The 15,835-nt window shown below is 44.4% G+C and overlaps 1 protein-coding gene across 2 annotated transcripts in view; it reads left to right on the top strand.

The window, feature by feature from the left end:
* The first annotated feature begins 240 nt into the window (after positions 1–240).
* FAM110B (family with sequence similarity 110 member B) overlaps positions 241–15,835 on the top strand; it is a 60,190-nt gene continuing 44,595 nt past the window's right edge. Inside the window, exon 1 of one of the 2 annotated variants that reach the window (XM_075270550.1) lies at positions 241–360. The gene's annotated coding sequence lies outside the window, so the exon portion shown is untranslated. Of the gene's footprint in view, positions 374–15,835 lie in introns of both variants that reach the window. The other variant, XM_075270551.1, reaches the window with a different exon arrangement.

Genomic DNA, 15,835 nt, shown 5'->3' with positions numbered 1-15,835 from the left:
TTATCTAAAAAGGTTTTTGCTTATTAAAATTTCATTTGCTCCCGGGCTGCGCTTCAGTAGTACGGTCCTAGCAAATGGCTATAATTAGATTAGGAGGCTTCTAAGCGCTGGTGACAGTAGCAGAGCCTCAGTGAGCATGTGCTAATTTCTGCCATGGATCTCTTCCCCATTGGCTGCTCATGTTGCTGCTTACCTCCTTCCATAGGTTTTCTCTGTAATCTTTGTGTGCTGCATTAGAAACACAGAGGTATTGTGTTCTGGCAGTAAGTGGCGAAGGAGCTCGGAGCTGAGGATAAAGACAGACCCACCAGCCTGAGACATCCCTCTGCCTTGGAGGATCATACTTGACTGCGAGCAGAGGTCATACATGAGGGTAGATCTGCCCTTTCTATCCACTCTCTACTATACAGCCATGCATGAAATGAATGGTCTTGATCATGTAATATGTTTAATGTGCTGTGCTCTACTATTAATGTGATTTATATTGTCACGGCGGCAGGCAGGGGGCTTCGCTTTTCTCTTTCCGTAAAGGTTGTCTCATTCTTAAAAGTGAATTCTGCCTTTTGTTACAGTGTTGAATATCTAAACGCAACATCGTGAAGATATTGCAATTGTCTTTCATGGAATAAGAGAGCAGGTTTTACTTTGTGCGTATAGACTTGAATGCGCTCCAAACTTTATGATGTAGTACCTGAGCTTATCTCTTCTGGTGGAGCCTATTGAGGTCTGTTGTATTTGTCATGCTCCTATATAAATGCTGTGTAATATGCCGTATACTGGTTTCGATTGTATTTATAGATTATTATAGTATTTTCTGTTTGTGGCCACCGTATGTTTTATAGTATAGCAGCAGAGTATATTAGTATATTACATCTAGTAAGCCGGCAGTATATTAATAACTGATGTCTGTTCTGATGAGACAATCACATGGCATCAATTAAAAAGCATTGTAAGTCTTAAAGGGGCTGTCCAGTTTCAGACAAATATTGAGAAACAATGTTACTGTTTGTATAATGAATAGTTGTACAATTTTCCAATATACTTTCTGTATCGATTCCTCATTGTTTTCTAGACGTCATACATTTTGCTTACTTCCAGTGGATACAAATCAGTCCATGGCCACAGCAAGCAGAGATCCAAGCAATACCATTTATCTCTGAATATTTTTTAGAAACTGGACAACCCCTTTGAGAAAAGTTTATCAGGGATGTGTTTGTTTTTTGTTTTGTTTTTTTATTACGGTTTTGATCAATGATCAGGAATAAGGTCACATATATGTATCATTACTGATCGAAATCCTTAAATCAGTTTCATGATAGAAACGACAACGGAGTCGTTAAACCTGTGCTTAATTGTAAGAGGCACCAAATTTATTAAGTGCAAATTTAAAAAAAAAAAAAAAAAAAAAAAGAAGTGTGATTTTCTGGTGAAGCAAAGAAAATACATTCCCGCCAGCTATGAGCAGCGTCCTGATTGGACACTGCAGCTGTCACTCAAACTAAGGGGAGGGGCTTTAGTGCACAGTGACTGGAGCCCTTCATTGCAAGGGACTGCCCTTACTGCACTTGCAAGGTCAGCGTCTGGGGAATAAGTCTGTTTCACAACCTTTATTTTCTATCTGGGGGCAGCATGTTATACAGCAGAAGGAACTCAGACTGATTTTGTTCTCACAAACCTATACATCAATCTTCTAACTTATTTATGCATTGAAATATCATCTTTTTTTTTTTTTAATTTATCAGTCAAAGAGCTGGACTGATCAGTGACTGACAGTTATCACTGTATACACAGTCGTAGAGAAGAGGCTGTGGATCACTCTTAAGACTGCCTCCTTTCCAGCATAGTAAGAGCAGAGATTTCAATAGATAAATGACAGGTTATACTGAATCTTTTCCCACACACTTGTATATCAATCTGCTCAGCTCTTTCTGCTCTATAACTTGCCTGCAGATCAAACAGTATTTTTTTTCGACAGGTTCTCAGGTATGTTTTACCTCTTGTCCCCTGCCCCTACTTCACGTTATCAACAGTTTGTATGCTCAGAGATTTATGACCAGCACAACACACCAACTTCAGCTCTGCAGCCACAGTGCGCCCATAGTGACTCTTTATTATTATATATAGTACTAAGATGGTCAAGGATTCAGTATATTCTTACAATCAGCCTTAGAAATAAAGCTTTTGTCCCTTTTTTCCTCTAGATTTAGTGAAGGTCTTTTCCTGTGTCACTAAATAAAGGCAGACCTTCTAAATCTCTTTGTGCAGTCACTAGGTCACACAACTGGCTGGCTGCCACAATGTGTCTGAAGTGTTAGTTGGTTTTGTCTAGATAAAAATAAGATAAATGGCTGTATTATCCACGTCTGAAGTAAGACGTGCGTTAATGTTGCACGTGCTTGCCTAACACGGCTGTCTGCTTCATAGACAGTTTGTAATATGTATTATAGAATAGTAGGATAGATTTATTATTATTAATAATAATAATAATTTATTATTATATGTAATTCTTGTTTTATGGAGACTAGACTGTGTAAAAGTCTGATCGTCCAACAAGTTTGTCACCATAGCAGTGAGTTATCCGTATCTCAGCAGTGGAGAGGATTGGCTCATATGTGCAGAGCCTGAGGAGGAGCCCATAGGAAGGTTCCTATATAATGATTTAAAGGGAGACTGCCAGCAATAAATTGTTTATTAACTTGGTCACAAAACCATGTAGAGGTGATTCTTCAGTTTCCAAATTTGTCTCTGTTCTTCAACTGTGACGCCCCGTTATAATGTAAATCACAGTTGTATTCTTATACAAATGAGGGGAAAGTGCTTTGCCTGGGAATTCAGAGCAGAGTCCAAGGCCTAGAAAAGCTAAAGCTCCTCTCTAAAGCACTTTCCCGTCATTTACATATGAATAATGCAATGATTTACATAAAATGGATCATGGGGAGGACTATTTGGAAACTGTATAATCACCTCTACAAGGTACTATGATTGTGTTTTTGGGGGAGAAAAAAAACTGCTGACAGACTCCCTTTAAAGAGGACCTTTCATGGTCCAGGACACAGGCAGTTCTATATACTGCTGGAAAGCCAACAGTGCACTGAATTCAACACACTGTCGGCTTTTCCTATCTGTGCCCCGGGTGAAGAGCTATCGGTCCCGGTACTGTAGCTCTTTACAGTCAGAAGGGCGTTCCTGACAGTCAGTCAGATACGTCCTTCTTCAAGGCAGTGCCTATTGCGCTGTACAGTGTGAGCGGGGAGGAACGCCGCGGACAGATAGCATTTTACCCGGGGCACAGATCGGGAATTCAGTGCACTGTCAGCTTTCCAGCAGTATATAGAACTGCCTGTGCCCAAATTGGTGAAAGGTCCTCTTTAAAAGAGGAAAATCTGGAAGAATTTTTATTTATTTTTTTTTTAAAATTTCCTTCCCACATAACCATTTTTGAGGGCTCCGCTGTCTTGTGTTTCCCTAGAAGCCCTATTTCCAGGCAGGGCTTGCATTGAAACCCGTTGCATATTAATTGGCTGTACAGTTCATTGAGTTCTGGACTGCGTAGATATTGTGCAACACACTGTACATATTAACTTTTGTTTAAAAAAAAAAAAAAAAAAAGTTGCTTTACCTGTTTACTATAGTTTGTGGTATAGTTTTTGGCTCCATTTACCATAATATTCATTGGTGTCCTATTGTCTGTAAAGGGTTTCCTCAGGTGATTTGTATCAGGTATATACCTTATACCAAGGGGCAACACTTGGGCTCAGTGGTTAGTACTGCAGCCTTGCAGCGCTGGAGTCCTGGTTTCGAATCCTGCCAAGGACAACATGTGCAAGGAGTTTGTATGTTCTCCCTGTGTTTGCATGCATTTCCTCCCATACTCCAAAGACATACTGATAGGTCTCACAATGTACATTATTAAAAGAAAAACAAAAAAACAAACACTTTAAACCAGGCACTTTACCTATCTGTACTGCTTAGCGTCTCTAATTCATTAAGATATCTAGTGATTGATTTCCTATAAAAATAAATATGCATTTAATTAATTATGCAAGATTAAAAATTCTATCTAATTAAAAATTGTTATTCATTGTATCCTGACGTAGAAAATCCAAAATTGGTCCCAACTACCACTCCGATACAGAAAGAAATAATCGGCCAATGCATTATATGAATTCTATAAAGTATTAAGGACAAGACTGTCAATGAGACTGCCAGCTGTTTCCCATAGAAATCAGCTGAATTGTGGATGCAGCTCTGGGCTATGAGACAGGCTGTGACTCATGATCAGTGCAAGAGAAGGGATTGAACAAAGTTACTCAATTTTTCATGTTAATACCACTATATATAAACAGCAAATTAGGTTTAAAGGTGAACATTTGCTTTGAGTATTGTCTCATGGGAACTGTCATTACTATATACTCAACACCCAAGTCTGCTTTTAGGATCTCTTGACACCCCAGAGAACAGTCCTTATACACGGGTTGATAAGCTAAAGTAGTCTAGCATTACATATTATTAGTAGGGGGAATTGCTTTAATGTGTTCTGTCAACTTTTGTTGTATGTGCGGCGTGTAAATGTTCCGAATAGAATTGCATTATGTGTCGGATCTAACGGCAATGCTATGTTATTAGAGGAAATTGCAGGAAATTTTCATCCTCGACTGTAGAGATGCTTTTTTTTTTCTAATCTTTAATGATCATGGAGGTACCAACAGTGATACCTCAGAAAAAAATGGAGATGCAAAACAGGACTGTACCAGGCTTCTAAGGAACCGAGCTGCAGATATCCGACATAGTGGGACCACAAACAACTATATCAGTTTATTATCTCCACTCGTGCATGTTAGGAGACTGTTAATGGAACCCAGAGGAGGATGAAATAGAAATGCTTGGTATAGTATGTAATATGAAAGATTGTAGTCTCTAGGAACGTCATTTCAGAAGTCAGCCCTGCGGCATCGTAATTTCATTAAATAAAAAATAAAAGCAATCGAGCAGTATTAAAAAGTAACCTACCTGTACATGATGTGGACTATTTGGTAGGACACGTGATAACAAAATTTTGCATTGTTCTTTGTTGCCTTATATAAGCCCTAGTGTGCTGTATATCGTAACCTGTAATGTGTAGGTGACCCTCAGACATTCATAAAACAACCTGTATCTGCCAGGAGAGTGCAGAGAATGCACCACATCTAGTGAGAATGATACTAGCATAAGTGTACGTGCCAACATTTATACTGATCATATTGGGCATCCCCAGGGTAGGACGTAAACATCCCTATCTAGTGGTGCTGTCCACCTGTGGGCAAGTTGTTCTAAGCCATGCTCCTGCTTAGGATGGTTTCAGAAAATTCAGGACTTTCCAGCAAATTCAGGATGGTTGGAAACTATGTACATGGAGGAACTGTTAGACCCCTCCAGCCAAATATTGATGTCTTACTGCATCCCAAGGATAGATCACGTGTGGGACTAACACCCAGGACCCACAGGGTCACAGCTGATCTGGTTCATTCACATGAGTGGGACTGAACTGTGCAATATACAGCACTATGCTTGATATCCAGCGACCAAGCTGATCTGTGGGGTCCTAGATTTCTGATTCCATCACCCTAAACCCCCCCCCCCCCAAAAAAAAACAATCAGGTGTTGCCGACCAATACTAAGGAAACCTCATAAATGGTTAAGTCCAAGTAAATGCCTTCTAAAAGAATAAAAGTTTTAGATCCGAGCTCAGTTCATTATAGATCTAGGACACCAAGGTTAAAAGGTGTAATCCAAAGGGACGAGAATATATATTATAGGAGAAATCAATGTTTACCAGGCACAAGTGATTCCGTACACAGGAGCAAGGGCAAAGGAATGAATGTGGACAAGGCTTTAGAATAGAAGAGAGAAAAGAAGCAATTACGTAAACAGAAAGCATTGCCATAAGTGAATGGCTTCCCAATTAAAGTCTAATTAGGCCGCGGCGTGGAAAAAGCCATTGCCGTCAACTAAATCTCCGTGAGGGTCCTGGGTCTGCATTCATTGCCATTGAACTCTTTTCAGCCTGCTGTTCCCTTACTTTAGGAAAGTTTACTTACAAGTAACTTGTGAGTTATAGGTAAAAATGTTGAAAAGGGAATGGAATAGAAAGACTAAGGCCCAGTTCACATCTGTGTTCGGGAGGTTCGCTTAGGTATCTCTTGAACGGAAACCTAATCTGCATTAAAAAAAAGCCGTTACCTTAGGAAACCCGCAGACCCCATAGACTATAATGGTGTCTGTGTGGTTTCCACATGAAAAATGCGGAGAAAAAACGTGCTGTTTGCAGCACTTGCTCTCCCCTTTTTTCATGTGGAGAGAGGACTGGAATCTCCAAACGTAGATGTGACGCAGGCCTTATACTTTAGGAATGACTACCACCTTCCCCTGGATATTCAGCAGTCACCAGGCATTACAAAGCACATTACAGTGATAAACAATGTACTTTTGTTATGCATGTCCCTTTTATAAATTTGTAGTAAACTGACTTTGAAGTTTTATGCAAATGAGAGCGTTGGTGCACTGGGGGCGGGCCTTCACCACCACTCAGACCTCTACTATCTCCTGCCTGCACTGGGTAGTAAGCATTGATCCTGCTACTGCTATGACATCACTCACTCTACCTGCGTAAAAGGAGCAGTGCTTCCAGCGTATAATTCCCACCCCCAGTGCACCAACTACCTTATCTGCATAACGCTTCCAATTTGTTTTTGTCCAAATGCTTCCATACCTGTAACACAGTGTGGGCAGTTGAGTAAGCTTGAAATTGCAAACCACATAAGATCCTCCTGATGTGCTGTGCTTTGTATAATTTACCTCTAGAAAATATTTATTTGCACAGACGATGGGGCAGATCATGACATCAAAAGGTGCACTTTGAGGGTATCTCCATATCGAGGAGGCTCCTGAGATGCCTTGGCTTCTTGTGACCCAAGGAAGGTAAATTTTAGGTTTTGTAAGCCGGGCGTTCGCTTGGACTGTTGCACCTTAGTAATTAGCCGGTTGTTGGCAGCCGTCTCATTTCTTCTTGTGAATTGCCTGCCTCGGAAGGGAAATGCAGTGGAGATCGGAGTTTTACTTGATGGAGTCCTTTGAAGCAGAAACTTTGGTCTGAGTGACAAGCACTTTTTCCATCATGGCCTAAGTAATTGTTGGGTAGATTGAGGTGAGGCTTTACCAAGCTCACCGCTACATCATTTCTATCACATTTTCTCAGGTCCGTTTTTGTGTTTTTATATTTTTAGCTTTTTAGAGAACTAAACAGTATTGTTGTAGTCCTAATGGAACTCTGCTTTATTCTTTGATATTAGGCTTGCGCCCTATTCTGTGTGTCTGACCAGGCTTGCCACATTGTACTGTCAGGTGAGATGGCAGGCCGCTAAGTGTACTCGGTAATCCATTCCTCAGATCTATCTGCTAGTAGTCTATTATAGAAGTATTTTTATTCAGAGCGCTATGAACATTCTTCAACTTCTAACCTTTTATGATCTATTCTCTTTAAAAGCGTGAGCACTTGTTATGCAAATAAAGATTAAAGAGGATCTGTCACCTCCCCTGACAAGTCTGTATTAGTACATACATGAATTCACCATGAAATAACATATTTTCTTAGAACTTTGCATTGTATGGTTCCTGTTATTTTATTTGTTGAAATTTATGAATAAATTGACCACTTGGTGTTACCGGTTGGGGAAGGGGCTGTTCCGACACAGTCTGACATTGTCCAGTCTGCGTTAAATGTGTAAGACACACCCCTGTGACAGTGGTAACACCCAGTTGTCCATTTACTCATAAATATTCTGGTGGAGTAACCGAACAGCACAAAGTAGAGATGAGCGAACAGTGTTCTATCGAACTCATGTTCGATCGGATATTAGGCTGTTCGGCATGTTCGAATCGAATCGAACACCGCGTGGTAAAGTGCGCCATTACTCGATTCCCCTCCCACCTTCCCTGGCGCCTTTTTTGCTCCAATAACAGCACAGGGTAGGTGGGACAGGAACTACGACACCGGTGACGTTGAAAAAAGTAGGCAAAACCCATTGGCTGCCGAAAACATGTGACCTCTAATTTAAAAGAACAGCGCCGCCCAGCTTCGCGTCATTCTGAGCTTGCAATTCACCGAGGACGGAGGTTTCCGTCCAGTTAGCTAGGGGTTAGATTCTGGGTAGGCAGGGACAGGCTAGGATAGGAAGGAGAAGACAACCAACAGCTCTTATAAGAGCTAAATTCCAGGGAGAAGCTTGTCAGTGTAACGTGGCACTGACGGGCTCAATCGCCGCAACCCAGCTTTCCCAGGATCCTGAATGGAATACACTGTCAGTGTATTCCCGTATACCCGATATATACCCCCGATACCCGTTCCAACGGTGTGCCCCCCCACCTTCACCCCAGAAATACCCTGCAAGTCCCCTAGCAATAGGATTGGGGCTATATACACCCACTATTTTTGCTACTGCCATATAGTGCCATTGTCTCACTGGGAATTCAAAGAATATATTGGGCTTACATATAACTTCAATTCCAGGGAGAAGCTTGTCAGTGTAACGTGGCACTGACGGGCTCAATTGCCGCAACCCAGCTTTCCCAGGATCCTGAATGGAACACACTGACAGTGTATTCCCGTATACCCCATATATACACCCCAAATCCCCGTTCCAACGGTGTGCCCCCCCACCTTCACCTCAGAAATACCCTGCAAGTCCCCTAGCAATAGAATTGGGGCTATATACACCCACAATTTTTGCTACTGGTATATAGTGCCATTGTCTGACTGGGAATTCAAAGAATATATTGGGGTGACGTGCACCCACAATTTTTGCTACTGCTATACAGTGCCATTGTCTCACTGGGAATTCAAAGAATATATGGGGGTTATGTGCACCCACAATTTTTAATACTGGTATACAGTGCCATTGTCTGACTGGGAATTCAAAGAATATATGGGGGTTACGTGCACCCACAATTTTTAATACTGCTATACAGTTCCATTGTCTCACTGGGAATTCAAAGAATATATGGGGGTTATGTGCACCCACAATTTTTAATACTGGTATACAGTGCCATTGTCTGACTGGGAATTCAAAGAATATATGGGGGTTATGTGCACCCACAATTTTTAATACTGGTATACAGTGCCATTGTCTCACTGGGAATTCAAAGAATATATTGGGGTTATGTGCACCCACAATTTTTACTACTGGTATATAGTGCCATTGTCTGACTGGGAATTCAAAGAATATATGGGGGTTATGTGCACCCACAATTTTTAATACTGGTATACAGTGCCATTGTCTGACTGGGAATTCAAAGAATATATGGGGGTTATGTGCACCCACAATTTTTAATACTGGTATACAGTGCCATTGTCTGACTGGGAATTCAAAGAATATATGGGGGTTATGTGCACCCACAATTTTTAATACTGGTATACAGTGCCATTGTCTGACTGGGAATTCAAAGAATATATTGGGGTTATGTGCACCCACAATTTTTACTACTGGTATACAGTGCCATTGTCTGACTGGGAATTCAAAGAATATATGGGGGTTATGTGCACCCACAATTTTTACTACTGGTATACAGTGCCATTGTCTGACTGGGAATTCAAAGAATATATTGGGGTGACGTGCACCCACAATTTTTGCTACTGCTATACAGTGCCATTGTCTCACTGGGAATTCAAAGAATATATGGGGGTTATGTGCACCCACAATTTTTAATACTGGTATACAGTGCCATTGTCTGACTGGGAATTCAAAGAATATATGGGGGTTACGTGCACCCACAATTTTTAATACTGCTATACAGTTCCATTGTCTCACTGGGAATTCAAAGAATATATGGGGGTTATGTGCACCCACAATTTTTAATACTGGTATACAGTGCCATTGTCTGACTGGGAATTCAAAGAATATATGGGGGTTATGTGCACCCACAATTTTTACTACTGGTATACAGTGCCATTGTCTGACTGGGAATTCAAAGAATATATGGGGGTTATGTGCACCCACAATTTTTACTACTGGTATACAGTGCCATTGTCTCACTGGGAATTCAAAGAATATATGGGGGTTATGTGCACCCACAATTTTTACTACTGGTATACAGTGCCATTGTCTCACTGGGAATTCAAAGAATATATGGGGGTTATGTGCACCCACAATTTTTAATACTGGTATACAGTGCCATTTGTCTCACTGGGAATTCCACAAATAATTTGGGGATTCATTCACCCTACATCTCAGGCTCTTGCCATATTCACCCAGGTTGTCAGTGCTGCACCAGCTCGTTCCCAGACAGCTCGGCCCGAAAAACACGTTACCTATATAGAGGATTTGGACAATGAAGACAACATGTTCTAAATCTAATGTCTGCACCTTCTCCAGAATTAAAATAAAGGCAGCGTTTAACTTTCAAATAGCACTGCACAAAGGAAGAGCTTATCAGCTTGTCTCATGACATGCTACTGAAAAGTTTCATTTGTGTATCTTAATGTAAATATAGTTGTATAAGCTTTTTGGGTTTTAGGCACTGCCAAGTTATTTATTACCACCCGCTCCCTTATAATGATGATGACGCCAAAGTCACTGTGGGTGTTCAGAGCTCACAGCTTTGGGTGACATTTGTCTTGCTCTCTGTCGGTACCAGCTGTCTTTTTGGATACCGTAAAGTTATGTTGACTTTATTAACAGCTATAGAAGCTTTAGCCAGGTTGTGACGGTGTGTAACCCTAACAACACTAAGTGGGATACACATTAATAGTCAGTCTATGTACGCTAAACGTATCACTGAAGTAATTTTTTTTCCCTCTCCCCTAATATAAGAAAGGAACAGACATTAGACCTAGACCGGGGTTCGAGGCTTGAAAAAATCCAGTATTATTTGTTCTTCATGATGTGAAATATGTGTTGAAAAGCAACCCAAGATGAAGTCAGCCATGTGTGCCAGTGTGTTACTTGGCATGCCTTTGCTGGCCCCAACTGTAAGGGTCACTCTCCATTTCCTCCATTTTCCACTCCCCTTCACACCATTTGTGGTGAAGCAATGGGATGCACTGAAGTGCACCCTCTAGCCTCGTGTGGGATAGGGACATCAGATGCCACTCCAACCCCCTCGTCTTCCTCCGCCAGCCAACGGTGCGAAGATGAGAGGAGTGTGCTCTGAATGTTTTCTGCCTAGCAGAGGCTAGTTCTCACTTACGAAAATGGCCCCACTTTGACCTGTATATCAGGCACAATGGTGTAGGTTTCAAAGAAACATGGCACCAACAAGTTGGAAAACGTGGGCCATGCGTGGACCGTGTTTGAGTCTGGCAAGCTCCAGATCTGCTACTAGGTTCCAGCCATTATCACAGGCGCAAAAATGCCAGGCCCCAGGTGTAGCAGGGAAAAAAAAATGCCATCTCAGCCAGGATGGCATCCCTGACCTCGGAGGCACTGTGCTGTCTGTCCCCCAAGCTGATCAGTTTCAGCACGGCCTACTGACATCTCCCCATGCCAGTGTTACAGTGTTTTCCGCTAGTAGCTGGGGTGGAGGTTGCAGCTTCGTAGGGTTTCAGTCTACTCCTGCCATGAATTTTGGCCTGGGAGAGGAGATAGGCCACCCCAGTTTGCACCCGGGGAACAGACTCCACCACATTCACCCTGCCTGTCATTAAAGATAAGCACTGCAGCATCCCTGACCACAGGCGCTTGTCCATGTGTCGGTGGTCAAGTGGACCTTGCAGCAAAGCGCAGAGCTCTGGGCCCGACTGATGTTATGGGACACATGCAGGCGCAAGGCAGAGACAGCACACCAAGAGAAGTAGTAACGGCTAGGCCCAGCATAGGGAGGTGCCCCAGCTGCCATCTGCTGACGGAAGGCCTGGGTCTCCAGAAGCATAAACAAACACCAACATCTCCAGGGCCAGCAGTTTATCGATGAGGCTGTTACAGGCTTGGGCATGGGGGTGGGTTGTATTGTACTTCTGCCTGCAATGAAAAGCTTGGGAAATGTGGAGTGGCTGGGAAGAGGCGCATGATGGTGCAGGCCAAAAGGGCGCATGAGGGTGAACTCCCCAATGTGTCAGAGATAGGTGTGTAGGTGTCCTTGCATCATATACTTGCACCATATTTGGCTTTGGAAGTTAATTTTGTGCCAAAAAGTGGTTAAGACAGCGATCCCTCAGCTACTCCCGTTACACTGTCTATTGAAGTTACCATCTGTGGAAGTGGACCACCATTTCTAAGATCCCAAAGGAAGCAGGCAAGAGATGTGCAGTTCAGAAAAAAAGATGAGAAAATAAGTTTAGGCTGTAGAGCACAGAGGGATCGGAGAGGACAGAGCTGGTGTCGGCCAGGTATTCCCACAACATGCGCCTATACTTGTCCCTCCTGGTGACACTAGGCCCCTGAGTGGCAGTAATTTGTCCAGGGGGGCCATTAACGTGTTCCAGACCTAGGAATAAGTCTTCCAACAGGGTAGAGTTTTGCATGCCTTTGCTTCTACCCACTGTTTTTGCTGCTTAGCTTCCCTCCACATCTACTCTGCTTTCACCCCTAAACATCACCCCAGTTTATGCCTTTGCTTCTACCCAGGTTTTTTGTTGATTTAGCTTCCCTCTACATCTACACTGCTTTAGCCCCTAGACATCACCCCTGTCCATGTGGGGTCGGTGGCCTCGTCATCCACCAACTCCTCTTCCAATTGCGCACTGCCCCCTTACTGCAAACCGCACATGACCACAGCTTGCCTTGATGGCAACTGTGTCTCATGATCCCCACTTAGGTCCAGACAAGTCGGTGGCGGGTCCAAAACCCCAAAATTGGAAGGAAATGGCAGATGCTGCAGTATTTCTAACACCTGTTCCTGGTGCTCGGGCCTGGTCTGTGTTGTACCCTGCACCCTGCTTAACGCATCTGCCATATCCGAAGTTGTGCTGAGCGCATGCTAATGTTTCGTGTCCAGTGCAATGGATGGGATGGGATTTCACATAAGTCTGCCACCCATGGCCACTCATGGTTGAGCAACTGAGGGAGTTGACTTTGACGAACCCGAGGGTTTTGGAGTTGGAACTACATCAAAGGTCTGTGCTGCTCACACACTCTGCTCAACACATGATATGTTTAGTGCCAGCAGTGTGGAGACGTCGCACAACAGCCGTTGTTCCAGCAGGTACAGGCGTTGTAGGAGTGCATAGAGGCTAGCAGCGGCAACTATACACTTTAAAAACTATCCGCACAAGCGCCACACTTTCACCAGTAGCTCAGGAACATTGGGGTACCTTTTTCAAAAGATTAGCAGCAATGAGTTAAAAACGTGGCCCAGGCATGGAATATGTTGCAGGCTGCCAAGCTACAGAGCCAATCCCAGGTTACGGCCATTATCACACATGACAACATGCCTGGGCCCAGGTGCAGTGGCAAAAACCACATTGCCGTCTCATCGAGGATGGCATGACTCACTTTGTAGGCAGTGTGCTGTCTGGCCCCCAAGCTGATGAGCTTCAGCACGGCCCGCTGACGTCTCCCCACACCAGTGTTGCAGCGTTTCCAGCTCGTAGCTGGGGTCAATTTAACAGCGGAGGAGGGTGGTGTTTCAGCCCTCCTCCCAGGAATGTTGTGTGGGGAGACAAGTCAGGCCACCACATTTTGCGACCCGGTCCACGCCTCAACTACATTCAACCACTGTGCCCAAATTGAAAGGTAGCGTCCCTGTCCGCATGCACTTGTCCATTCGTAACTGGTCACATGGAACTTTAGGGCTAAGCGCTGAATTTAGGGACCGCCTCATGTTTGGGGGAAAGTGCTGGTGTGGACGGCACAGTGCGGTGGCGCAGTAGACACTCTGCCCAAAAAGGGCAGAGTGTCCCCCAGCCGGGATTCCAACATCTCCTGGGCCAGATTTCTTGAGATGAGGCCGTTGAAGCCTTGGGCATGTGGGTGGGTTGCGCTGTACTTTAGCATGAAATGAAAGGCTTGGGAGATGGGGAGTTGCTGGGAAGAGGCGCATGATGGCGCGGGCAAAAGGAGAAATGGCAGGAAAAGGTGAGGATAAGGGTGAACTCCCCAAAGTGTCAGAGGCAGATGTGGAGGTGTCCTGGCTCCTGGTCTGGACTGCAGCGCCAGCCCTGTCAACAGTGGAAGAGGCAGTGGCCGCCAGGCCAAACGACGATTATCCTGCGCTTGCTCTCACCCACTGAGCCCAGGGCTTGCCTTCCAAATGATGGCACCCGCAAGAGGTGGTGAGATTCCTCTCCGCAGATCTCCAAACCATCTTGGACTTGCAAATTGCACTAAATTTGTCATGTAACTGACATGTATATGATGAGTCTATCCATTGTCTGTTCATTTTGGTGAAAGTCAGCCTGTCAGCTGACAGACAGCTGTGCTTGTCAGTGATGATGTCACCGGCTGCTTGTACCCCCAGTTTTTGCTGCTTAGCTTGCCTCCACATCCACACTGCTTTTGCCCCTACACATCACCCCTATCCATGCCTGTGCCTCTAGCCATAAGTCTGCCACCCATGGAAACTCATGGTGCAGAAAGTGAGGGAGCTGACTCTGAGGAACCCTTGGGTTTTGTAGCTGGTACTCCATCAAAGGTCTCTGCTGCTCACACACCCTGCTGAACATACGGTATCTAGGGTTAGAGCGTGTGGTGACCTCGCACAACAGTAGGTGCTTCAGGCAGATGTAGGCCTTGCTGGAGTGTATTGCGGCTAGCTCCAGGTACTGTAGACTTGGGAAAGTGGGTGTCCAAGTGCCGCACTTTCACCCTTAGCTCAGCTAATTTGGGGTATGTTTTTAAAAATCATTGCACCACTACATTGAACATGTGGGCCAGGCATGGAACGTGTTGGAGGCTGGCAAGCTCCAGAGCCCTCCAACAAGCTAAAAAACCTGGCCCCAGGGGCAGCGGGGATAAACAAATTGCCATCTCATCCAGGATGGCATCCCTGACCTCAGAGGCAGTGTGCTGTCCGTCTCCCAAGCTGATGAGCTTCAGCCCAGCCTGCTAACGTCTCCCCACACCAGTGTTGCAGCGTTTTCAGCTCGTAGCTGGGGTAAATCTAACAGCGGAGGAGGAGGAGGGTGGTGTTTCAGCCCTCCTCCCAGGAATGTTTTGTGGGGAAACAAGTCAGGAAAATTCTTGAAACGGGAGAGTTTTGCATCTTTGCCCTTGCTGCCTATGGACATCCCTTTGCCTCTAGCCACCATTTTCCCTGCTTTGCTTGCCTCCACATCCACACTGCTTTTGCCCCTAGACATCACCCCAGTCCATGCCTTAGCTTGTACCCCCAGTTTTTCCTGCTTAGCTTGCCTCCACATCCACACTGCTTTTGCCCCTAGACATCACCCCAGTCCATGCCTTAGCTTGTACCCCCAGTTTTTCCTGCTTAGCTTGCCTCCACATCCACACTGCTTTTGCCCCTAGACATCACCCCAGTCCATGCCTTAGCTTGTACCCCCAGTTTTTCCTGCTTAGCTTGCCTCCACATCCACACTGCTTTTGCCCCTAGACATCATCCCTATCCATGCCTCTTCCCCTAGCCATAACTCTGCCACCCCTGGAAACTCATGGTGCAGAAACTTTGGTTGCTGACTTTGAGGAACCCTTGGGTTTTGTAGATGGAACTCCATCAAAGGTCTGTGCAGCTCACACACCCTGCTCAAGATATGGTATTGTAGGGTTTCAGCGTGTGTGAATGACGGACAACAGCCTGTGTTTGGACAGATGTAGGCCTTGCTAGAGTGTTTTTAGGCTAGCAGCGACTCCTGTGCACTTGCAAAAGTGGGCGCACAAGCGCCGCATTTTCAACAGTAGCTTCGGTACAT

This window comes from Leptodactylus fuscus, chromosome 4 (assembly GCF_031893055.1).
Source record: "Leptodactylus fuscus isolate aLepFus1 chromosome 4, aLepFus1.hap2, whole genome shotgun sequence".
NCBI classification, from domain to species: Eukaryota; Metazoa; Chordata; class Amphibia; order Anura; family Leptodactylidae; genus Leptodactylus; species Leptodactylus fuscus.
This window is presented reverse-complemented; position numbering and strand designations above follow the sequence as displayed.